The sequence below is a fragment of the Dermacentor andersoni genome, chromosome 6 (genome assembly GCF_023375885.2).
Source record: "Dermacentor andersoni chromosome 6, qqDerAnde1_hic_scaffold, whole genome shotgun sequence".
NCBI classification, from domain to species: Eukaryota; Metazoa; Arthropoda; class Arachnida; order Ixodida; family Ixodidae; genus Dermacentor; species Dermacentor andersoni.
Genome location: NC_092819.1, coordinates 92681871 through 92705732, shown reverse-complemented (window position 1 = coordinate 92705732; position 23862 = coordinate 92681871). Strand labels below are relative to the sequence as shown.

Below are 23862 nucleotides of genomic sequence, written 5' to 3'. Positions count from 1 at the left end.
TTCTAAGGAATGTGAACAATATTCCGAACCAAATATTGTGTCCCTTTTTTAAGGATGAATAGCCCCACCCAAGCCGAGTTCTTATTTGTTGCTTCAAGGGCCATTTTTCATCGCCCACTTTTGAATTTGGGAAAGGCTTCACAGCACACAGGGCAAGAAGTTCTCGGCTTTTCGCTTTCATACGCATGGCAAGTTGTGCGACATGCAAGCTGCAGCGGTTGCGAACTCGTTTCTGCACTTTGCAGCCTTTTGAGGAACGCGAACCTCGCCGCTGCTCTATACGACGTGATCAGAGTTTCAGAAAGAAGGGCTCTAAAAAAGAAGAGCTTTAGAAAGGAGACATTGCCATCCAGACCCCACCCTGAAGCATGCGCGCTCATATACCACATTTCTTGAGACTTAGGCTAATTGACCTTTTTTAACATGAATTACGATACTTCTAGGTCGTGTTTGTTTAGAGAATTTCAGTGGAAGCTGTCGGAACTGGTAAAATTCCACGCCCCTAACGCCAGCGGCAAAACGCAGCTCTGTAGCCATTATACTGTCTGCTGCAGCGACCACACAATCCAACAGCTCACTGCAACGGTGCGCAATTTGGCTGCACTGAATGTTTGCAGTGCCAGCACAATTTATTGTCTTTTTTTGTAAAGTTCGCTTTGAGCGAGGCGTTGGCACCAAGCACACGGTCTCAGAGGGATCCCTACAGTGAGAGGAGGCAAGTGCTTGGCTGGCACTGTACACTGGTTCTCAATGTCATTCCCTTTTTGCAGCTACTGTCGTTTACTATTCTCCCGGTTGGCTTCGACTCAAGGAAAGCCTTTCCTTTTTTCCGACTTCTCGAACTTGGGAGATCGGCTTGGAATTGAGTGTAGCCTAGACTCGAGTAAATGCGGTATATAAGTCCATGAGGCCAACCATGGCCCCATTTTGAATGACTTGTCTTTGTCGTGTATAAAGAGGACCACCCTTGTATTTCGCCCTCAATTCAGAGCGTTTACATGCTTCGATGGAAGACACCGCTTAGATCTACATTGTGAGAACGACGTGCGGAGCGGCCAGGGTAGCTATATTCTAAAATGCAGGGCTCGGGCGTGCAACCACTTTCCTGCTACTGCGAGTGGGCAAAAAAACTGCATATTCAAGGATCACAGCAGAGGAGTTTAAAAGGAAGCAAGAGAGCACGTGGAGAGAACAAGAATGACTCTAAGCAAGATGGATTTCTTCGTTGCCTTTGAATTTTGTCAAAAGAGCTGCTTCAGTTTACGCTTTCACTTGGATATCGACCTAATTGCCCCGGATTTCGCTTTCAGGATTGGCTTAAGGTTCGACTGCTGCCTCTAGCTTTGCGTTTCGAGCCCCAGCTTTAGCTCAGGAGATCCTATCTAAAATACATGCGAACAAAGAAATCGCTTTGCTCAACGTCGGCGGTGGGAACGCGTGATGTTACCCACCACGACTACAATCAGTCACTGCGGCCACTCGATTTGACAAACTGTACGCATGACAGTTTGTAACAAACAATCAAACAAAAACTCAGGGTAGTGGTTCTTGCAATTACTAACTTCAGTTCGTTATCGCCCTGCGCGAACTTGCGGGTGGGGAACCTGGTTGAGTACGACTGCCTACAGAATTTTTTCCCCGCGTTTGACCAAAAACGTGTTTTCTGTGATGTGCTTCAACGTTATAATACGCGTATTTACAGCAACACAGTCACTTGGTATGCCCGATTCGAATTCATCTCTTTCTTAGAAGTTACTTCAAGAATTCATAATGTCCGCAAAACTTGTCGACTGTTCCAGTTTCACGAATATATGCCGTGCGTCAGGGCACATTCCTTTTTTTTTTTACTGCGACATCTACTGGAGTTTAGGCAGCGTTTAGAAGGAAGTTAATGCCTCCCGAAATGATACAAATACACCACAGCATCAACAAAATATTGCAGAGGGTCACCTTTAATTATCGTATCGAAGTGTGTCGGGAGCACTCTACTTTTGAACGGCAATTGACAGTACGAAATTCTGATCGTGTCGCAAAAGACGTTCACGGAGTCACGTCAAAAGCTAAACTGGCGAGAGAAAAGGCGCCCGGTAACACGCTAAAACACAGTAGTAAAGACCAACATCTCAGCTTTTGCCGTGTAATTCACTTTCTTCGTATACAGCATATACACCACCAGGAGACCCACCCTCCTGGGCTCAAACAGTGCATTTTGCGCATTGTCATGAACGCGCCACAACGTTGTAAAAAATGCACACTAAATCCCTTGCCGCACCCACCCTCTCTATGCACAAGAGGACTTTTTGCTGGGCAAGTTGGTATTGATTCATTATACCTATTTTTAAGGCGCCTAAAAACAACACACACGTCACAAGAGAGGACAACGAGACAGAGCGCCACTCACAACCACTTTATTTTCACAGAAGACACGTACATATATACCCTCAGTCAGCGCCTGCGCAACAAGCACACTCAAGCATTAAGTATGATAAGATAAGGCTTTTTCAACAAACTTTTTCTCTGACTTATGCAACGATAACGACGTTTCGCTAACACACAAGCTACCTTTCTTACTGATATAAAATGCTTCCATTAATTCCCTAGCTTTCGTATTTTTACTTCTGACCAGAATCCGCGCGTTAGAAAAGTATGCCTCACAAGAACGCGAGGGGCAGCTTCTAATTTGCTTTGGTATATTAGGGCCCTCCTTATTTTCCTCAACGTTTCGTTCATGTTCCCTGATCCGCTAATTTACACAGCGCCCAGTCTGTCCTGTATAGGAACAACTACAGGAGAGAAGAATTTCATACACTATTCTGCGGCACATTTTATGAACTGTCGCCCATGCTTGGTTCCGCAGCCTCTTTCTTTTTCTTTTTCCCTTCCTTTTCTTTATCCGGTAGCAAAGGCCTCCGAGCTTAATAAGAGCTGTAATATCGAGCGGAACACTATGCATGCTCGCTACCTTCTTCGAACTTTGGGACAGCTTGTGCACATATGGCACGGCCACCGGTCTCACCTCTTTTTGAGGGACCTCAGCCCCAGCTCTCACAGCCCTTCTCTTCATTCTCTGCAAGATAATTTCCACAACCCCCCTTACAAGTGAACCAGGAAACCCAGCTGAAGGCAGCCTGGCTAGTTGGTTTTCGAAACTCAAGAAAATATAAGATTTCCTGAGCGCGTATTCAAGACAGAGCAAAGCAATTCCTATCTTTACTAGTTTCGAATGGGAAGACTCGAATGGCAGAAGCCCTTTCTTTGCACGCGGAGCATAACTCCAGCAAAGACGATCTGTACAGAACTCAATTTTCACATCTAAAAAACTGTAAATAATTACCCCCAGGCAGTTAATTCACTCGTAAAATCCAAGCCTTTTCCATGTTGTCTGAATAGGGATAAAATATTGCCCACAGCTTCTGTGAAGTTCAAGCTTCCATCCTTGGTTAAAAGTATCAAAAATTCCGCCACATATCTAAAGACTTTAAAAACCTCGTTGGTAAAACCTGATGCCGAACTTGGTCCATTTGTGAAAGGAATATATTACATAGCACTGGTGCGACGCAAGATACAATGCATATGCCAGCTGTCTGCAGAAAGAACCGCTGGTCAAAACTTATAAAAGTAGGCTCTAAGTAAAATTTTAAAACGGCTAAAAAAAGTCATCAATAAGGATACAGGCAGTGTTCTGAAAAGAAACAGAGTCAGCTCTTTCAATACACTCCCTGACTGCAGGAAATAAGGCCCCGTGGGGAACGGAATAAAATAAATCAACAACACCCACAGAAAAGGCACGACCAAAGCTACTGTTAGTTTTCGAAAATTCACAAACCTCATCCGACCTTTTCGTTAAAAAGAGATCTTGTGTATCAGGCTTACTCAAGTGTTTCAACAAGTAAAGGATAAGTTGCTTATGCCACGACCCCTTTTCAGTAACTATCGTTCTGAAGGATGAACCTTGCTTGAGCGTTCTCACCGAAAAGAAGACATTATGCGCACTACTTTTGCTTTTCTTAACCCCTTTAGCAAAGTTAGTCAAACCCAAACGCTGACACAGCACTACAGCTATAGTTTTTACTTTTATGTACTTTACTGGGACGGGTGAGACATTTTTTTCGACCGCCTGAGGTGCTCTTTCCGAGAAGTTATCATCCGACATAACAACGAACCCACCCTCCTTACCAGCTTGAAGAAGTGTTAGGCTATTATTGCTAAAGAATGAGCCAATGCCTCCGGCTCACGTTTCCACATGGCTTCGGGTAACCAGATTTGAGAAGGCAGTCAACTGGCTCAAGCACAGCTTAGTGGCTATGGTGTTGGGCTGTTAAGCACGAGATCGCGAGATCGAATCCCGGCCAGAGCGGCCGCATTTCGGTGGGGGCGAAAACACCCGTGTACTCAGATTTAGGTGCACGTTAAAGAACCCCAGGTGGTCCAAATTATTCCGGAGCCCCCACTACGGCGTACCTCATAATCAGATCCGGTTTTTGGCACGTTAAATCCCCTAATTTCATTTTTTTATGTTCTTTTTATTTTTTTGCTTTTTGCCCATCTTGGCATTTTCTTTCGGCAACCATTTATTTGGCATTTTTATAAATATAGTTAAACAGCAGCCATTTCTTCCTGGAAAGCTTGTTTACAAGTTCTTGAAAGGCTATTCATGCTGTTTTTTTTTGTGTGTGGGTAACAGTTAGTGATCTTGTGCTTAAAACCGGGCCAGTATTCACAAAACATTCTTGCACTATAATTGTTTGTAGAAAATTTCATCCCATATTGATGCTGCATATAGTGTTAGCAATGCCGGCGCCGGCCAATGGCAAAGGGCACTCACGAAAACCAAGTTTTGTCAATTAAGCCTCTAATCCTCTTTTCTTTAAAGTTAGCTTTCTTTTTTTTTTTTTTTGCATTAGTGATCACAATCCCAGTACCAAATTATACCGAAATAAGTATTCCTGCTCTCAGTATATGCGTCTGCGTTCGACTATTCAATGTACGATTCTCTATTCGATATTCATGCTGTCCGTATTCGATTCGTACTCGAGAGCGTTGATGTCCGCCCACCCTTAGAATAAACACAATAACCACTGTAGGAGCATGATAAGTTCGAGTGAACGTTACGATATATAGCAATGATAATTTTGCAGCAATTTCTTTTACAACGTTTAGGCAATCTATTATATATTGTTCTATCTCTCTCTCCCTCAGGCTTTCAGTCGCAGATTCGTGGTGCTACGATTTCGTAGAGGTTTGCGATGCAGCGAAGCCGCGCCCGTTACGGAATCTGCCAGGAATAGTGCTTTTAGAGTATTTCCAGCGCACTAGAATCAGTTTCCAAGTACTGGTTGCGTTTTCTAAGCGAGTGCTTGTATCGAGCCTTCAAGCGAGACATATTTAGTGCCTTACGGTTTTGTGGCATTCACAGCGCGAAAAACATCAAAACAAAGCAATGCCAGTAACAAAGTAACGTCGTCGAGGTAGTTTTGTAAAAGGTAATCTGAAGCCTAAATCAAAGATGTGCAATGCTCACACAACAACGAGTGTCCCGTAAACTGCGCGCAAGAAGTCCATTAGAATTGTGCTTTTCGCTGTTGGCAATTCATTTATGGCAATATTTTTGCTCTGAGGCTCAAAAATAAAGCGAGAACTCAAAAGCAGCGCAGATATAGTTTCCACATTGCCGACCAAAGGGTATACTCTTGAATAGATAGTCAGCAATCGTTCACGTACGGTGCACTGATGCGTGCCTTGCGTGATATACTGGGCTACATCAGGTGGCGCATAAGACAGTGTTTCTCAAGTAGGCCAATGAGACGTTTTTTTTTTCTTTTTGCTACGAGCTACTCCAATTGACATGGCTGTCATAAGTTCACTGTTGTCGTGTGTGTGTTTCTCTAAACGCAACATATATCAAACTTTTCCTTTCTTCTCCTCGGCAGAGCGAGATGCATTTGCACGCATTTTCAGCAAACATATGCTATAGTAGTACCAAGTCATAACAATTCTGGCTGTTTGGTAATAAAAACCTCCGTCTTCCGGTCGGGTCATTAGCCGTTCGCTCTTTCGTTGCTGAGACGAACTTCAGAGTAGATGTTCTCGCTAACAGGAAGAACGCTTTACGCATACAAAAATACAAACCTTTGTCCGGAACTCCACAACAAAGTCATACATTCATACGATTTTAAGGAGATAAGAATCTCCAATTGTGCATATGTTTGTTATCTTTTTCTGTTTTATCTCGGTAGCCGCAACATAAAAGCACGCAACTCCCCAAGGCATCGCATAACAATGTTCATCATAACCGCCATTTGAACATCGTGGAGCTCGAGAACGCGCACGCCGAACAAAAAGCAGCAACGTACGTTCGAATGGTCCCGACTTTAATGAACTTCCGCAGGCGTCCGCGATTAACGTTTCTGCTCGCGCGCTGCAAACAGAAGTCGCTAACGACCTTTGTCGCTGAATACGAACGAGTCCTTTCTTTCGCGAGAATAGGAACAGCGACTTAACAGTGCTGCTTTTTTTCGCGGTCTTTGTTTGAACAAATGTTTATGGCCCTTCTGCTGGGGTTTCGAAAGCAGAAGGCAGACGAAAGAGCACAAGAGACTGTGGAGCACGCTTTCCGCAACCACGTATACTCCGTTTCATTCGCAGTGGGCAATGCTGAAAAGGCTAAAGAAATAGACTTTTCTCAGTGTTTGCTTCCGCAACCAAAAAGTAGTGAGTCCCATATGAAAGAAAAAAAGATATAGGTGCGCGTCATGTAATTCAGTGCAATGTTAAGTCTCCTACTCTTATTTGAATGCATTATGTAACCGCGCAAACGACAACGGACGAAGAAGGAAACACACAGGACAAGCGCAGATTCCGCGCTTATTCGCACTTGTCCTGTGCGTTTTCTTCTTCGTCCGTTGTCGTTTGCGCGGTTACATAACGCATTCAAATATCGACCACCGACTAGCCCGCCTTTCCCTGTTAAATATGCTCTTGTTTCGCAAAATTATGACAGTTATAACCCGGAAGACGTAGCAGATATGAACATATTTAACGTCGAACAAGCGGAGTGGCACGTTTCTGCGACCGACGGCCACAGCACACCTGTTGCATGAACTCCTGAAGAGAACATAGTGCGTCGCGTACCGTGAGCACAAAGGTACTCAGATAATGCGTGATTTGACTCAGCCTTACGTCCACAAGTTGCGTTTGTTATACATTTCCGTACAATGCGTCGCAGATCAAAAAACAACTGCACCGCGAAACGCGCGGTGTATTTGCATAGTTTCATACTTATAGCTGCCAGCTATAAGTATGAAACGGATCAAAGTTTCATTGGTTTGCTTTCGCGCCGATTGTCAATGTGGCTTTGCACGCCTGCAGTGCACTTGCAAACTACTCATGGTTATTAGGAGCAAGCTATAGCATCTCGTTGCTGGTGCAAGCAGCTCGGAGTCAAAGAAAGTCTACCGCGTACACAAAACACTTTCTACATAAACTTTCAAGAGATGATAGCGCGGAATGAACTTGTGGCCACGCTGATGAAGTTGTACAGCATCTTTTGCTTGAATATCCGCGACACGACGCACACAGACAACGCTTAGCACTTGATTTAGTGGCCTTGGGTCGCAGGCCCTTCAGCCTCAGGAAGATCTTAGGTCCTTGGCCAAGATACTCATTGAAAAGATGAGCGTTACTGACCCTTCAAAGATTTCTACAAGCTCGCGATATTCTCGGAAAATATTGAATAGAGCGTTTAAATGTGATAGCGCATTCTACGTTTTTCTTTTACTCGACTTTGGCCAATCCAATGCCTGGTTTTTTGTAATTTCATAAGACTTTAATCCGTGATTCCTTATGTGCCCTTATTTTAGTCTAGCTAAGTGACCGGACTTTGCGTTATTGTGTTACTGAGTTGACTTTTGTTTTAGTATGACATTAGTCTACTTACGTGACTGGACTTTGTGGTTTTATGATTTGGAATTGTCTTTCAGTTATAGTGTGACATCAGTGTATATACTTATGTTACCGGAATCAGTGTTGTTATGATTTCACTCTTTTTGTTGCGATTGATTCGTTTCTTTCTTTAAATCCCCGTGTGAAAAAGAGTAGCCGGTGCCAATTAAAAGTGACAATATCTCCCAACTACCATATAATAAGAAAAAAAAAGAGAGCCGTTTGTAATGTTACTGTTGTTCTCAAGACGATTCATGATTCATCACGTCGTCACCGCCTTCACTATAGAGCCGACGAAGCAGCCGCCCAGCCATTATTGCTCGAATTCACAGAATACTCGCACTAAAAATGACCACATTCCCCGAATAGTTCTTTTATGCAGAATTAAAAGTGTGATTTTACGGCAAGTAAACAGTCTTGAGAAAAAAGTCATCAGAATATAAGATAAATACTTTGAGCGCTTACCAAACTTCCCGTGTTTCTGTGAAGCCCTGTATGCAGCACGGCATGCATGCAGGTGGTGACGAAGCAGGCGACATCGGCATACCTGAGTTTAAAAAAATCAACGAGAAAAGAACCAATCCAGACCTGTAGATTTCGGAAGAATAATATCGGTTGAACATCTAGTTATTTACAAAGTAAACGCCACGTGATTCCATCCAGTGGAAACATACTGGACAAACTTTTCTTCATCACTTAGCACTATGAACGTAGTATTGCCAAGGCATAGAAAAAAAAAGAAAAGGAATCCCGACCAGCTAAACTTCAAGGCTCCTATAGAGTCTTCCAGCTATTACTGTGGTCTTCAAGCCTGTCTACTGCCTTTGTCAAACGGATACAGGCTGCGTTGCCTGCTACCGACATGTTGACTACATGTTTGAAGGAGTTCCTGCGTTATACGACCTAAGTTCTAACCCCTCAGGGAACGGAATGAGCTCTCAGACTCGCTCTTCAGAGGTCTGGAGTGTCGCGAGAACTGCAGCATACGACCAGGCGCCACATGTATAATGAAGGCGCAGAGCAGCCCGTATACTTTTGACAAATCCTGTACGCGCACGTATTGAAGCTGTTTCACCTACTCGACTAATGCTGACGGTTTAACACTTTGCAAAAAAAACTGCATTCATTCTCAGAGGGAATGATAAGTATTCCTGACTACGAATACTGTAGGCGGACCATTCTAATAATTATTGACTATCTGGGAGCTACTTCGACTCCTCCTCCGTAATCTGCGCCACTCTGATTTTTCTTTTTTTTTTTTTTTTCTTTGTTGCTTCTGCTTTTTCAGTTGAAGCACCGGTTTCCTACAGGGATTGACCCGGTTTCCCTCCCGATTGCATAATAGGGTGCTGTGTTAAATTATTAAATACTAGGGTTTTACGCTCCAAAATCACGATATGATTAGGAGGCGCGCCGTAGTAGGGGGAGAACCCGGATTAATTTTGACAACCTCGACTTCTTTTTCTAACAGGCGCCTAAGTTTGGCGAGCCTTTTTTGCATTTCGGGCTCACTGAAATGCGGCCACCATGGCCAGGCTGTAACCCGTTACCTCAGCAGCGCAATGCTATATGTCCCGGAGATGGTTACAGTGCTGCTTGCATTGGCTCACCGACAACGAATGCCGACTACACCGCTGAATAGAGTGAAGCCAAGTGATAGATCGGGCACTTACGGTTCCGCGGTAGCTGTGTTATAGAAGTGACGTCAAAGAAAGTTGGGAGAAAAAGAAATAAGCCTCCTCGTGGTTTCACAGAATGATAGTATCAGCTAAAGTGACCCATTAATAATTATCTTGGCTAAGTAGACTCTTAATCTAGTTCTACTTAGGTTCCAATTATATAAGCGAAACGTTTTTTTTTTTTCTAATAATTTCCACTTACTCAATTGGAAAAACATTGGACATAAGATCGCAAAATATGATAAATTGCAATTCGTATATTTGAACTCAGTTTTAAATTTTCATAACGATAAATATGTGTAACTCTGTTCCAGTGAAATAAGGGGCATGCATACAACCGATTTTCAATGCGAGCATAATCCGTTCTTTTTTGTCGTGTTTGTTTAACATCTTCTTTCAACTTGTCATGCATGACTTAGCGAAAACCTGAAGCTTTGCACTCCCACAATGTTTTGTGAAAACAGTTTCCTCAAAATTTGCAGGCGTCCAAGTGTTTCCCAGACTGTCAAATCGCGATGTTCTGTACAAATAAGGTGCTGCTGACAAAAGAAAAGTCGTATTATTTCGTGGCAAAAACATTTCTCCATCCTCTTGCTTAGAAAGCTCCCCCGAAGAGGCCTCCGGGGTTTCTTACAACTCATATTTCAAAGCCTCGGAATATAATCTTCCCAGTTTCATCATTGTTTCAGAAATGACGAAAGCTTTTCTCAATCCCTCTCCGGGCACATAAGCTTCTCAAGAATAAACGATCTTCGGACGAAACATTTAGGGCGTGCTCTCGCAACACACTCGCGATTTTTCTTTTCTTCCACCACGATAACATTTACAATCGTACCTTCCTTGCTCAATCGGCCAGCCCCTCAGCGTAGCTTCCGATCATTCTTAGAGGATTGCCCGGATCGCGAATCAAAAGTTGCCGGCAGAACGCCGACCTCTGAGCTCGGCGCTTAGCATCTAGCAAGGGCAACGAGCAGCTTAAAGAGCTCCTAAGAACGGCCCTCTCGGGCATTATTGCGAAAGCTACGGACGCTTACCCACCAATTTCATCAGTGCGCCATACCAACACGATCGCTATTTCGGAAAGGTCCATCCTTTCCTTTGAATTACACTTACACACTGAGTCTTGAAGGAACACTATATGGAAACATTAAGTTAAGCTACGTCAGTAAACCAAACTCCTTCAGTAGCAAAGTGACCGCGCTTACCGTGATGGGAGGCTTGGGAAGAAGCCAAAACGACAAAAAAAAAATGACGCAGATTCTGCGCCCTATGGGAATCGTCGTTATGCGAAGGATTTTGCTGGTAGATGGCTACCCAGCACCGCCTGTGATTACGCAAAGCGTTAGCAGGTGGAGCCGCGTGTTTGTGTGCTCATATACACCCGCCGTTTAGAAAGGGCGAAGCAGCAAGTCATCATCATCAAAACGAACAGCTATGTGTCTGAAGCGAGCATGTTTGTGACGGCAGCGGCCAAACGCGGGGGCGATGATCGTGCGACGCCGACGGCGCGATTTTTACTCCTGCCATTCAACGTGAGTTTAAAGACAAACCGACAGTTGCGTTCTACATAAGTGCTGAATGAATGAATGAATTCTAGGGTGTTACGTGTCAACACCGAGATTTGATTATGAGACTGCGTGTAGTGGGGGACTCCGGTTTAATTTTGACCACCAGGGGATCTTTAACGTGTCCCAATGCACGGGACACAGGCCTTCTTGCATTTCGTCCCCATCGATATGCGGCCACCGCAGCCGGGATCTCATCCCGCGACCTGGCGCATAGCAGCGCGACACCGCTGCCGCTAAGCCACCGCGGCGGGTATACGTAGGTGCTAGACGAGCGTAAAGAAACGCAGTTTGTGACGTCACCTCTGGTTAGAGACTAGTTGCTATAGAATCGTACGCGCCTACGGCTATGGCATGTTGGCTATGTTAAAACGACGATGACATCTGCACACCGGCGATGAAGGCTTAAAACCTGTTCGGCCTGCCTAACACAGTGTCTCAAAGCGCGAACCAACACGAAGAAATAACGCAAAAAAGCTGGCACATGACGCACGCGCCACAGTCGGCTTGAGCACGAGAGCAGCGACCATAGAAAAAAAGTGTATGTGAAGTGCGGGAAACCGGTCACGTAATATATGTTGTCATTTCGTAACAAGCCAACGAACAACGACACCAAGGGCAGCATAATGTAAATTAATTATCCGCAGTTCTTAACCGAATTAAAGAAAGGATAAATGGCTGGAAATGAAAGTGGACGATAAAACAGCTGGCCGCAGGTGGGATACGAACCTACGCCCTCGCATTATGCGTTTTATGAACTGTCAATAAACGTTAGCTGGAAGTTCAGTGCCCGTCCTGTCGCATGTGCCCCTTTCGTCTTCGTCTTTAGCGCGTTCTATGAACACTCATAGGATACGCCTGCGGCAGATATATAGATACGCCTGTGGTAGATTGAAGCATATATTATTTATTATTAATACAATTTTGTGGCGCAAGGGCTACAACGGCCAAAGAACGCCAGTAACCATGCTTTGTACTGTGGTAGAATGTTAAAAAAAACATGACATGAGTGATCATTTTCATGAAATTATAGCGTTGTAAATAATTAAACGTTATTGAAATTGGCCAACGACAGGATTTCAACACGGGACCTCATGTACAGGAGCCCTATATTGAAACTATTGGGCTACGGACAGATGGACAAGCGGAACCATTGTAATTACCAGAGATTATACGTGTCCGCGAAGCCTTAGTGCCTTCTGGATTTCAAAAACAAAACAAAAAGTGCACATTGCTTCGACATTTATGCTAATTTAGGCCAAGATGAAAGCTTAATAAACGAAGCCACACGCAAGACGATCAGACGGATACATATATACTAGTCATCATTCTCAGCTGAAGTAACGTAGAGTTAGAGTTCCTTCTATTAAATCTGCATCGTATGTACATGACATTCTTCTTCATTCTTCCCTCTAGTAGATATTGTAGGAAACTGTACGGTTATAGAGGAGTAGCGCAACATATTTCGCTAGGGTGCCTACATGGAAACGCTTGCATGTATCTTATCTCTACTTGCTATCACTTTACCTCCCCCTCCCCTCTCTCCCCAGAGTAGGGTAGGAAACTGGATCTACCCATCTGGTTAACCTCCCTGCCATTCCCCTTTCTTCTGTCTTTCTCTCTTGCATGTAGGTTCTCAATAGTTATTGTTCGTCGGCGTGCGGTAGCGTCGTCGATATGAAATGTAAGTGCAACGCAACTTGCGTCCGAGCTCCGAATTTTGTTTGAAATGTAATTATCAATGATATTAAAATAAAGGTTACATGGCGTACATCCCGTTCGAATAGAAAAGAAAGTGATATGCGAGGTTTAACCAGTAATCCGTAATTTTAGTTGCTCGCGTCACGTTATACACGCTCTATACGTTGGAGGTCGGCCATGAGTCTGCGCGACTGCGGCGTTGAAAGGGTGGATGCCGCGGTACTTCAACCCAACTTCCGTAGAAACCCTCAATAAGATTCGGAAACGCGCAGTATTCCCGTACGCCAGTCCGACACCCGGCGAGTCTTATATACGAGGCCTCGAGCGAGAACTGTGTGTGTCGAACTGGCTTACAGGGAGCTCAAAGGAATTTAATATGCAGTTGACCCACTTCTTGAGTACCAGCTAGGCACTTCGACGACGCCATCGACATCCTCGTATACATCACCTCCGCCTCGGAAATGCTTACACCAGACCTTTATAATTTCGAATTAAGCGTGTGACCTCTCCAACATGTCCGCGCGGTCACGACGACGAGTATGTATACCATTTAATCACTACTCGACTTTCCCAAGCACGCCACACTTACACCGCGCCTTGAACAAGAACTTCATTCAACTGATTGACAACGACATTTCTCACTTGCCAAGGTGTTAGGCCCATGGCCTTCAAACGTGAATCAAAAAGTATGAAAGCGATTCAACGCTTGTTTGAAGACACCGGCAGTTGTGACAATTATTGACTCTACTGTGTCGTGAGTCATTGTCACGTTCGTGCCTTTAAGACATGTGTACACCAGACATGCACGGAATTCACTCCAAATGAAAACTTCTCGAAAGAAACTTTCACTCTTACTCTTTCACTCTTAGTGCGTTAGATGTATATTTATTGCTTCTTTGTTCTTTTATTCCTTCTTTGGGCATTAGCTAATGCAAGCATTTACATTCACCTAATTTTTTATTATATTATCAATAAAACGTAAAGCGGCCCCCGTCGCCAGCAAACGACCCCTGTTTATTTCAATTTCAATAGAAAAAGGAACAGTGGGGAATGAAGGGTAAATGCGAGGGAAATGCGTTAACATTACGTCGCACCTCGTTAGGTCCCGGATCCATAATTTAAACCACGTTGACCCCTTTGGAAGATGTTGTTCAGGAGCTCACTAAGCACATGTCCTGCCTCTTCGAAGAGCGAAGTGCAACTGACACTGGTCCCGAGCAGGCAGCCGTCAGTCGAAACCAACACCAAGATGTATTGACCACTGCGAGTTGCAGTATGTTTCACTTTCAAACTACCCTAACGAACAGAGTTCCACTCTCGAAACTGTTGGCATAAATAAACTTTAGGTTTTAGTTTATATATGTTTCGGTTGAAGTTAAAGGTAAAGGGCAGTTGGATGAGACCTACTTGGATGAGACCACCGGCGCTAACGTCAAATTAAATCATTAGATAGATCTTTAGCTATACGTTTACGGTCCGTTCGGATGAGACGAGTGAATGCACACAGTAAGATGTACCCTAGTGTGCACGCTCAAAAGACTTATACCAGCAGTGGAAGGCAGAACGAATGCTGCCTTGGCAGCATTGCAGAAATTGAGGCACGGCCAATCATCACGGCTCAATTATGGCGCGCTCCATACCAGCCGTAATAGAGCGAATCATGCCTCTGCATCCACTTGGATTCATCGTACTGAGCGCAGTACTTAGGCGCCCGTTTCTATGGCGAGCGTCGGCGTCGTACCTCGTAACCGAGCGAACGAGCACAGCGAAGGATGAGAGCGAACGCGGAGCGTAGCGGGAGGTGAAAGACTGCGACAGCGAAGAGAGCGCGAGGAGGAAAGCGGAGGGGGGATATTGCGCCAGAACAGTGCACGTCGTCTGTTCACCAAAGCGCTGCATGAGCGGAGGTCTCTCTGTGGCGGCTGCTGTAAATCGCACCCCCGGTTCACCAATGCGCGGCCTCTCGGGATCTCCCGTTCAGCGAGGCAGTCGCGCCACACTTCGCTCTGCTTGGAACGTGCTGCACGAGATAGAATGTCCGCGCCAGTCCATATATCGCTAAATGAAAGCATGTGTAGAGCTGCGCTCAAATTTTGCGTCACTTAGTATCGTAATCGCCGGTGAATTTTTTGCAGCCAAATGCACTGCGCACCTCTCGCGTCTTTGGAGACCTTCCAACCCTGCACGCATGACAGCAGACGGCAACGGCGGCGCCTTTTATGTCCATATATGCGATATCGTTATGCAAAGAAACTGATGCATTTTGAAGGAACCAGCAAGTGTAGTTCACTTTTCCTAGCCCAAAACGGCCTAAAGGAGCATACGGTTGACTCCTTGACGTCATACTGATGTACTGAAGCTGTTGTTTCCGTCTAATATTAAAACGGAAGTTCATCTTTCGTTTTTTTTTCCCTACTTATCAAGTATCTTCTGCTAAGTCAATGAAAATATACTTTTTAATATACTGATGTAGTGTTGTTCATTACAGCATCTTGAAACCACTTTGGCCAAGCAGAACCAGCTTAATAATTATGCAAATTTTTTAGCAAGTGCCCTGCAAGATGCTTGTAATCAGCTCACTTGGGAAAATGTTCAGCAGTAACTGTCTTAACAGGGACGTCTATGTTTTCGAGCGAAGTTTTTTTTTTGCGAACCAACCCGAACTTTCCTGACTGTGGCTGCCGCCTGTTGCTGCTGCTGCTCGTGCTTTATCGCCGAATAGCTCCCACGCAGAATGCAATGGAATGGAATGGATGTTATGAACTTCCCCTTTAGAACGGGACGGTGGGCTGCCCCACCTAGCTCTTGTTATTCTATTGCCTAATGTCCTACGTATGCTTAAAAAAGAAGAAAAAAAACCCTCGATGAGTTTCCATAACCAAAGTTTCTGAACCCCTATTGTGAACTTTGTTTTTGCGCGTCTCCGTTGTTTGTCGTTTCTCTTGTTTTCTTCCGCCAATCTTCCAATCGCCGCTTACAAATCCCCCCCCCCCCCCATACTGCAGACATGTTTACTTTCCCCGTGCTCTCACTGAGCCCAAGGGCTTCAAGGAGGTCAGTGGTTCCTAAATGTACCGCTGGGCAGATATCTTCACATTCTAATAAAACATGCTCCATCGTTTCCCTAGCTTTACCGCAGCAAGCACATGCTTCTTCTTCCTTCTTATATCTCGCTTTATAGGTGCGTGTTCTAAGGCATCCCGATCTCGCTTCGATAAGTAATGAGTTTCCCTTTGAGTTATCATAAATTGTTTCTTTCCTAATTTCGTTTTTTTCCTCTTAAGTAGTTACTCATGACCTTCTTTGTTGCTGTGTTGACCACCCTACAGGCCGCATATTTGCTGGTAAGCTTCCTAGTTCTTTTCCTCCACTGTGAATCAATGTTCTTATTGAACACTCTCCCACCTCATTTACTTTCTTCAGTTATCCTCAGTCGTTCTTCATAATCAATTTTACTGTGACTTACTGTAACTACGGCTTCGGGATGGCGGAGCCACCTAGGAGCAATGGCTCACACTACTTCGCCCAAAGCAGTGGAATGCAGAGGGGGGGGAGACGGACTGCGCATGTGTGTCCTTGGCTGTTGGTGGATAGGGCGAGGGGGACGCGACGTGGAGAGCCGCGATGAGACGAAGGAGAAAGAGCACCGGAAGAGACGCCACACGTTGCGTATGTGTTGCGTATGCTTTGCGCCGCCTGGCAACCACGTGGCCGATCACATCTGCGCCTCCAAGGGGAGGTGGGGTACCACAAACAAATGGCGCAGAGAGAAAGCTTGCTTCTTTCAGCTGCTCTAACACGGGTTGTGTTCAAAGGTTCATTGCATTGCAGAGCTCCTCGCTCGGGGCATCCTTCAGCGAGATGAGAAGGTACGCGTGAACACTGCCTCGTAAGGTTCGATGTCTATATATTCCAACAGGGCACGTTGGATCGTCTGTATTCTTTAAATATGTATTCGAACGTTATAGCTGATAGTTACGGAACTAGTTATGGCAACAAGTGCGTTCCCTTGCAGTCTTGGCAATCCACGTTCAAAGAGTAATTACGTCATTATTCAGGTGCTAGCACAGAAATTAAAACGCTGATATGAAAATCTGAAGGTCCCTTACGCTTGAACAAATATTCGAACAACAGACTACGGAAATGATCTTGCATGTACAGTAGCTGGATTATACCAGTAATTGTTGGTTATTTCCAATTCAGTTCAAATGTTTATTCAAACATTCGAAAGAGTAATCATACAACTAGCACGAACCATCACCCTTCTAAAATATATACGAAGGCGCGTAAAAGAGTGGAAGGGCTGAAATATGTCTTATCGTTTTTGGGATCTTTTCTAATAGGATCTTTTCTTTCTCACTTTCGCTGACGTGCCTAGGTTACGGACACCAGTAAACAAATATGACATAAGACAACGTGAAACTAGACACTATATTCCCACATGCTTTGAATATACTTCAAGAGGCTCTATCACCGTCTATTATGCATATGCATCGCAATTATTTCTTTCAGCTTCAGTGTGCTTTACCGATACTCGCAGAGACAAAAGCGGTAAGCATACTTGAGGTGCTGCCACTACTTGTAGCAAGCCGAGGTCAACGCCCTAATCAACGATAAGGAAGCACCAGACCCCACCTGGTCAGCCGTGCTCCATAACCGAGGCGGTTCAGCTCTCTATGCACCTCAAATATTCAATCGCGTGACGCTAACCGTATAATTAGTTTATAAGCCCTTTAGTGGCGCGACGGAGACCCTTCAGCTGGGCTGTAGCACTATACAGAGAGCCGAAGCCGTCTCTGAAGGAAATCTACTTAGATACTGCCGAGGTGCTGATGAAATATTCAAGGAAAGCCCGCGTTCCGCTGCGATGCGATGTTTCTCGAAGTCCGATTACCTCTGGTGCTGAAGGCAAAGAGCAGCGAAATAAAGCAGTCAAGTGTGCACTGAATGAGCGCTGAAAAATCCTACAGTGAACGTGAAGCCATCCCATTCAGTAGTGAACATGTCGTAAATGCATTGCTGCTTTCTTCCATTTAGCGTAGACATGCACCTCTCTTTTTTTTTTTTTTCTGGAGCAGAGTCCCGCTTCATAGACACCGCGCCTCGGAATCAATGCCAGAAAATAAAATGCTTAACGACAAGTATACGGTGTTACGGACGTAGGTCTTAAGACGTTTATGGTAATGCCCGTGTTATGGAGGTGAAGTTTCGTCAACCATACGCTTTCCTTAAAACCTTCCCGTGATATCTGCGTGGCACGCTATGTCCCGCACCGCCCTACGAGCTTCATTCAAAGGGACGCCATTAGCGTTTTTAACATTCTCTAACGCTCCGGCAAGCCAGTTATGTGAAGTGACTTCAAGCACCTCTCGCAAATAAATCCATTTTCTTCCTACTGTTGCAAATCGCAGAACAGGGCCCTCAGTCTAAACCTTTACGAACGCCGGCGGCAGATAAAAATGTCAGCGCTTTTCCGGTCTGCTGATTTCAAAGAGTGCAAAGACGGCGAATGCTAACCGACCAAACTAAAGCAGCGCACTAGTCTTTCCCTGTGACACTGTAAACTCCGTGGTCGATTTGACTTCGCCGCCCAAAGTGTGATCACGGGCCCAACACTGTAGCCGCTTGCTCGACTAAGACATTGCCTGTGGTGCAGACGGCTCCCGCAAGCCGTGCGCATCAATGTAACAGTGTAGCACTGTGGAACAGCCGTTCGATTATCATTTGAGCGTCAGTTTATTTTTTGTTCCTTCAATAGCCCTGTGCTCGAGCGCTGTTCCCTCTGCTGTACTGAGATAATATTCACGCTGCAATTCCGCGTCAGTAAAACTGTGACCGCTTACTGCGCTTAGTAGCACAAGCCCCTTCCTAATTTAGGTTTCTTTACGTATAAATATGTAGACATACGCGAGCACGTGTTGTGAATCTATACTTATGGACAAAGTTTAGCCACCGCCACGTCAGGCTATGCTAAAATATTCCTCATAGACGTGTACTTAAAACACTGCTCCCTTCAATCATTCGACAAGCAAGCAGCACGCTTCGTAACAGGAAATTATAATTTTACTACCAGAGGATCCAGAATAAGGGAAGGGTTGGGTTGGAAAACTCTTTCTTCACGCAGGAAAATCCTAAGATTGAAATTCCTTTACAATATATATAAAAGTAAAACTGGTATCGACAAAACACTGTTCATCAAGGAGCCGCATTACGTTTCATCTAGGAGAGACCACGCTAACAAAATTAGAACTTATCAGTGCCGTACCAATGTGTTTAAGTATTCATTTTTTCCTAACACGATTAGCGATTGGAATGAGCTCCCTAATGAAGTGATGGCAACTTCTAGTTTTGAAAATGCTATTGAGAGTCATATTCTTTGATTGTTCTGTTATTCATCTCTGCACATACGCAACTTTTTTTTTCTGTTTTGTTAGTTAGTTACTTTGTCACTCACTTTGTTTTGTACTTTGTTAGTTTCTATTCCGCTTTTGCGAATTTCAGTGCTTAAACTATGTTCTGTTTACTGATGTATTCTTTTGATGTTGGTGAATATGTTTCCATTGTGACCACCTGTATTTTAACCCCCCTACGATAATGCCGTACAGGCGATGTAGGTATACCGAATAAATAAATAAATAAATAAATAAGACAAACCGTCCATGTCGGTACTCTGGCTTTCACTTCAGTTGTTGTTTTCCAATGCTTTTGGTCCTCCGTTTTCTTTTTTAATAATCAGTGAGAAAGAGCAAGTTGCATCACCTAGAATCAGCAAGCACTCCGGGGCATTCATCTTATCTAGAAAAGTACAGCGAAACGTGGAGTTTTTTTTTTCTGTTTTGCGTTTGTATGTATCTGCCCACAAGTTTGTGCTAAGTGACCATAGTTAAAATGCCAGACCAAGCAGCCAGCAGCCAGTCCTTCGAGAGCGTTCCAATCCAAGTCGGGCGGGTGTTCCTTCGCAATGAAAACTGTAGCGGCAGATCGTCGGAGAATAAAACAAGTTCTAACACTGCAGTCACACGCTCGCTTTCAATGGCCATTGACACAAAGGCCATTGAACTGCGCGTGCCTAAGTGGCTCCTTTGTGCGAGCTCATGGTAGAGTACCAATGGGGCTAGCGGATTACAGTAATCATGTTTGTTTCAAGGGCCTTCAAGACGACTGCGTTAAGCCTGTGAGCTTGCGTGCACCGAAGCGCTCTCAGACGAAGAGAAGCGTCCGCCTCGAAGGGCTTAGAGTACTAGGCGTGACAAAGTGTACTTGTTTGTTTTGGGCGCCCTGAAATCGCTGTATTAGACACCTGCCAAATATCTCAGGCAGGTAGGTCTCAGTTGAGTGGTCCTTGTGCCAAAAGTACTTCCAGGTCACCAAACTCAGGGAAATGGTTGCTGAGGTAACGACGTAATTGTTTGGTATATGCGCGCGCGCGCGCGCGCGTGTGTGTGTGTGTGTGTGTGTGTGTGTGTGTGTGTGTGTGTGTGTGTGTGTGTGTGTGTGTGCGTGTGTGCGTGTGTGTGTGTGTGTGTGTGTGCGTGTGTGTGTGTGTGTGTGCGTGTGTGTGCGTGCGTGTGCGTGCGTGTGCGTGCGTGTGCGTGTGTGTGTGTGTGTGTGTGTTTGTGTGTTTGTGTGTGTGTGTGTGTGTGTGTGTGTGTGTGTGTGTGTGTGTGTGTGTGTGTGTGTTTGTGTGTGTGTGTGTGTGTGTGTGTGTCTACCTGCAAAACATATTTCGTGTTTAATTTTCCCCGTTTGTACACTGGCTAGAGGATGTGAACGTAGCTTGCAAACAATAATTGCTTGGATCATTTCGGATTGGCCTGCCTATAAAAAATATTCTAACGTTGACACTCTGCGAGATCAGTCGTATGGGAAACGAAATGGAAAACTGAATTGGCGTCAAATCAATTATTACTTCAAGACGTCATTTTCGATTTCGGATGTAAGATACCTAGCACTTAGTTTTATTCACCTTATGCCTCGTAGAAAGTTTTAGCGCTTACGGGCTGCGCTCTGTTTAACTGCTCTCTCTCTCTCTCTCTCTCTCTCTCTCTATATATATATATATATATATATATATATATATTTCCGCCTTCCTCCTTGCATTTTGCTCAACACGTTACTCGTTCATTATGAACCAACTAGCTAGTAACAAAGTGATTTAGTGTTTGTTTAAGGCAGTGCCTAGTCAGATGGATTTGCATTACGACGTTCGTGCAACAAAACTACTTCATCCAAACCATCCTTGAGAAAAGGACTGTCCACAGACACTCAATTAATTGAAACAATTCAGGAACTTGCAGTTGGTATGGGTAAACGTGGTGAAATCCGTGCAATATTTCTGTATCTTTTTTAGGCGTTCGATCGTGTCAGCCGCTATCAGTAACTTTATAAACTACAGAGCTTTTTCGGATCAAGCATGCTTACAAATTGTTTGAAAGACTATTGGATTAACCACTACCAAATTGTATGTTATCAAGACCAACCCTCAGGTTGCGTAGAAGTGGTGTCTGGGGTACCTCAAGGCAAAGCATTAGCAGCGATTATCTTCCTCATTTTTCATAAATGGCATACACAATACAGATGAAACAGTGCAAATGTTTGCAGATGACAGAATCATATACAAAGAAATCAAGAACGTGCGAGATCAATCAAAACAGAATGGCGCTTTATCAAGCATAGCAACGTGGTGCTAGTATCAGTAGATGGTACTCAACCTAGCACCCCTGACCATTGATTATCAAATTCGAGATACTCAACTAAGCAGAGTAGAACAGTATAAGTATTCAGGCGTAATTTTAACATCTGGTTTAAAATAAGACACTCATGTCGCTCGCATTACATTTAAAGCGTTATCAAGATCTTTCATTTATTTTTTTCTGAAACTCTCCCTTGAGTGAGCGTCTCTACAAACCGAACGATTAGCCTATACAACCTTTGTGCGTTCTGTTCTTGAATACGACATATTATGTTGGTTTCCTTAAAGAAAGAATAATATTGTGAAGTTAGAAAATGTACAGAGAGAACTCATCAGATTTATAAATAACGAATACATCCGGTTTGACTCCCCTACTGAATTCTTGAAAAAGTCTGGTTTACCTACAATTAGCGAGCGAGTCATGTACTCACGCCTGAAATTCATGTTCTTACTTTTAGACATTGCCATACAAGTCGACAGTAGTCGCTATTTATGCTAGTCTAGCTCAACAAGTACTTGAGGTAATCTTGCTAGGCACTTAAAAATAAATATTTTATAGTGATACCTCTGGTATTCCTCCTTTCCGAGTGCAGTCAGAGAATGGAACATGCTCCCCAACGACATTGTGGGCAGTCAGCCTGCCGAAAGTTTCCTCTGTGAGCTATCAGATCACATTTACTGTACCTGAAATGCATGATTGTAAAATGACGTTAGTGGTTAGTTCCCCTTCTATGCAATTCACCTTTTTATAATTTATAAGTGTTTTTTTTATTCTTGTTCTTACTGTGTTCGTTTGCTCCTGTGTTTGATTGCATAGTGCTTGATTACTTTCAGCCATAATAGTTTAGTGCCTATGTTGTGCTTGATTGTTGCTACCTGGGACACGGTGAAGCATTTTTTTCGATCTCATCTTATTTTATGCTAATTTAGCAATCTTTCGTATCTGCAAGTAAGAACTGCACATAATCTTGTGAACCTGTGTTCTTATTTAGTGTCCCATTTCCTGATACAGCCTGTAGTAAATGCTAGTGCAGTATGCATAAATAAAACACTTAAAACATAAATATTTAATAAGTAAATAAGCAAATAAGGCGCACTGGAACATCACAGAATACTTTACGGGTGGATCTGGGTAGTAAAAGTACTTTATACTGGGGTATTCATTTGGATGAGTTGTTTGTTCATATTGAGACTTACAAAAGCGTGCTATATACAGAAAAGAAGTAAAAAGGCAACATTGTGCAATGTTTTAGCACGACTTCTTACTCCGCATGTAAAGAAGTAAAAAAGCGGTGCTTACTTTTAACTGTGAAAACGGCCACCTTTTTAAGTTAGGTACTTCGAGTCTATTAGGCTTGGCTCGTTTCGCCTAGGCACGTTGCATTTATACGAATAGTTTACTTGGCTCGATATCAGTGGTTCGTTGTACGACGTAAACGTGCCGCAACTCGCCGCGGTAGCTTAGTGACTTTGACGTCCCGCTGCTAAGCCCCAGGCCGCGGGTTCGATCCGTGACTCGGGGGCCGCATTTCGATGGCGACGCTTGTGCCCTCTGATTTTGGGCGCACGTTGAAAAACCTCAAGTGGATAAACTTAATCTGGAGTCACCCACTACAGCTTGACTCTTAATCAGATTGTGTACTTCTCACGTAAAATCGCAGGATTATTTTTTATTAACATGCGGTGCAATATCTGCTCTCAAGCGTGCATATTAAACCATGCTGAATAATGAGGGAGTTCGCTTCGCGTGTTCTTCGGCTCACCAGTGTTCGGTTCATCGGTTCACCAGTGTTCGGTTCCCCTCCTATTGGTTCTTATCTCTTTCAATTATCTAACGCTCCTTCCAACGTGTTTTTAAGCTATAGCATTGGCTGCAAGATAAACATGCGCGTCCCGGCGTAACTTGAGTCTTTGAAGAAAGGCTCGGTATGGTAGCTATACGCGTTTGGAACTAGATTTACTAGTGTATTTCAAGTCACGAGATAAAAACATTAGGTGACAAATCGTAGGCCGATATCCTCCATCGTACGCACGGGACTCAGATTTTGGGTTGTTGCTCACAAGGCAACGAAGGGAACAGCACAAACTGTAGGACATGACAAAAGAAAAAAAAAACGTCATGCATTACCTCCACATGGGCAAGAGAGCCCAACAAAGAATGACTTCTTCCATCTAAATCCGCCATCTGAGAGCGAGCAAAGTGGTCTCGGCGATTCGAAACCGCCTTCGAGCCAATCATTTGTCTTCGGACAAAAGCAGATACGCGTTCGACGTCTCACTCTCG

At 44.2% G+C, this 23862-nt stretch overlaps 1 protein-coding gene across 4 annotated transcripts in view; it reads right to left on the bottom strand.

The window, feature by feature from the left end:
- Nucleotides 1–23862, bottom strand: part of LOC126522597 (hepatocyte growth factor receptor-like) — a 566006-nt gene that overhangs the window by 475642 nt on the left and 66502 nt on the right. For 3 of the 4 annotated variants that reach the window (XR_011895240.1, XM_072288826.1, XM_072288825.1), the window contains exon 1: nt 8407–9511. The gene's annotated coding sequence lies outside the window, so the exon portion shown is untranslated. Of the gene's footprint in view, nt 1–8406; nt 9512–23862 lie in introns of those variants that run through there. The other variant, XM_055066486.2, reaches the window with a different exon arrangement.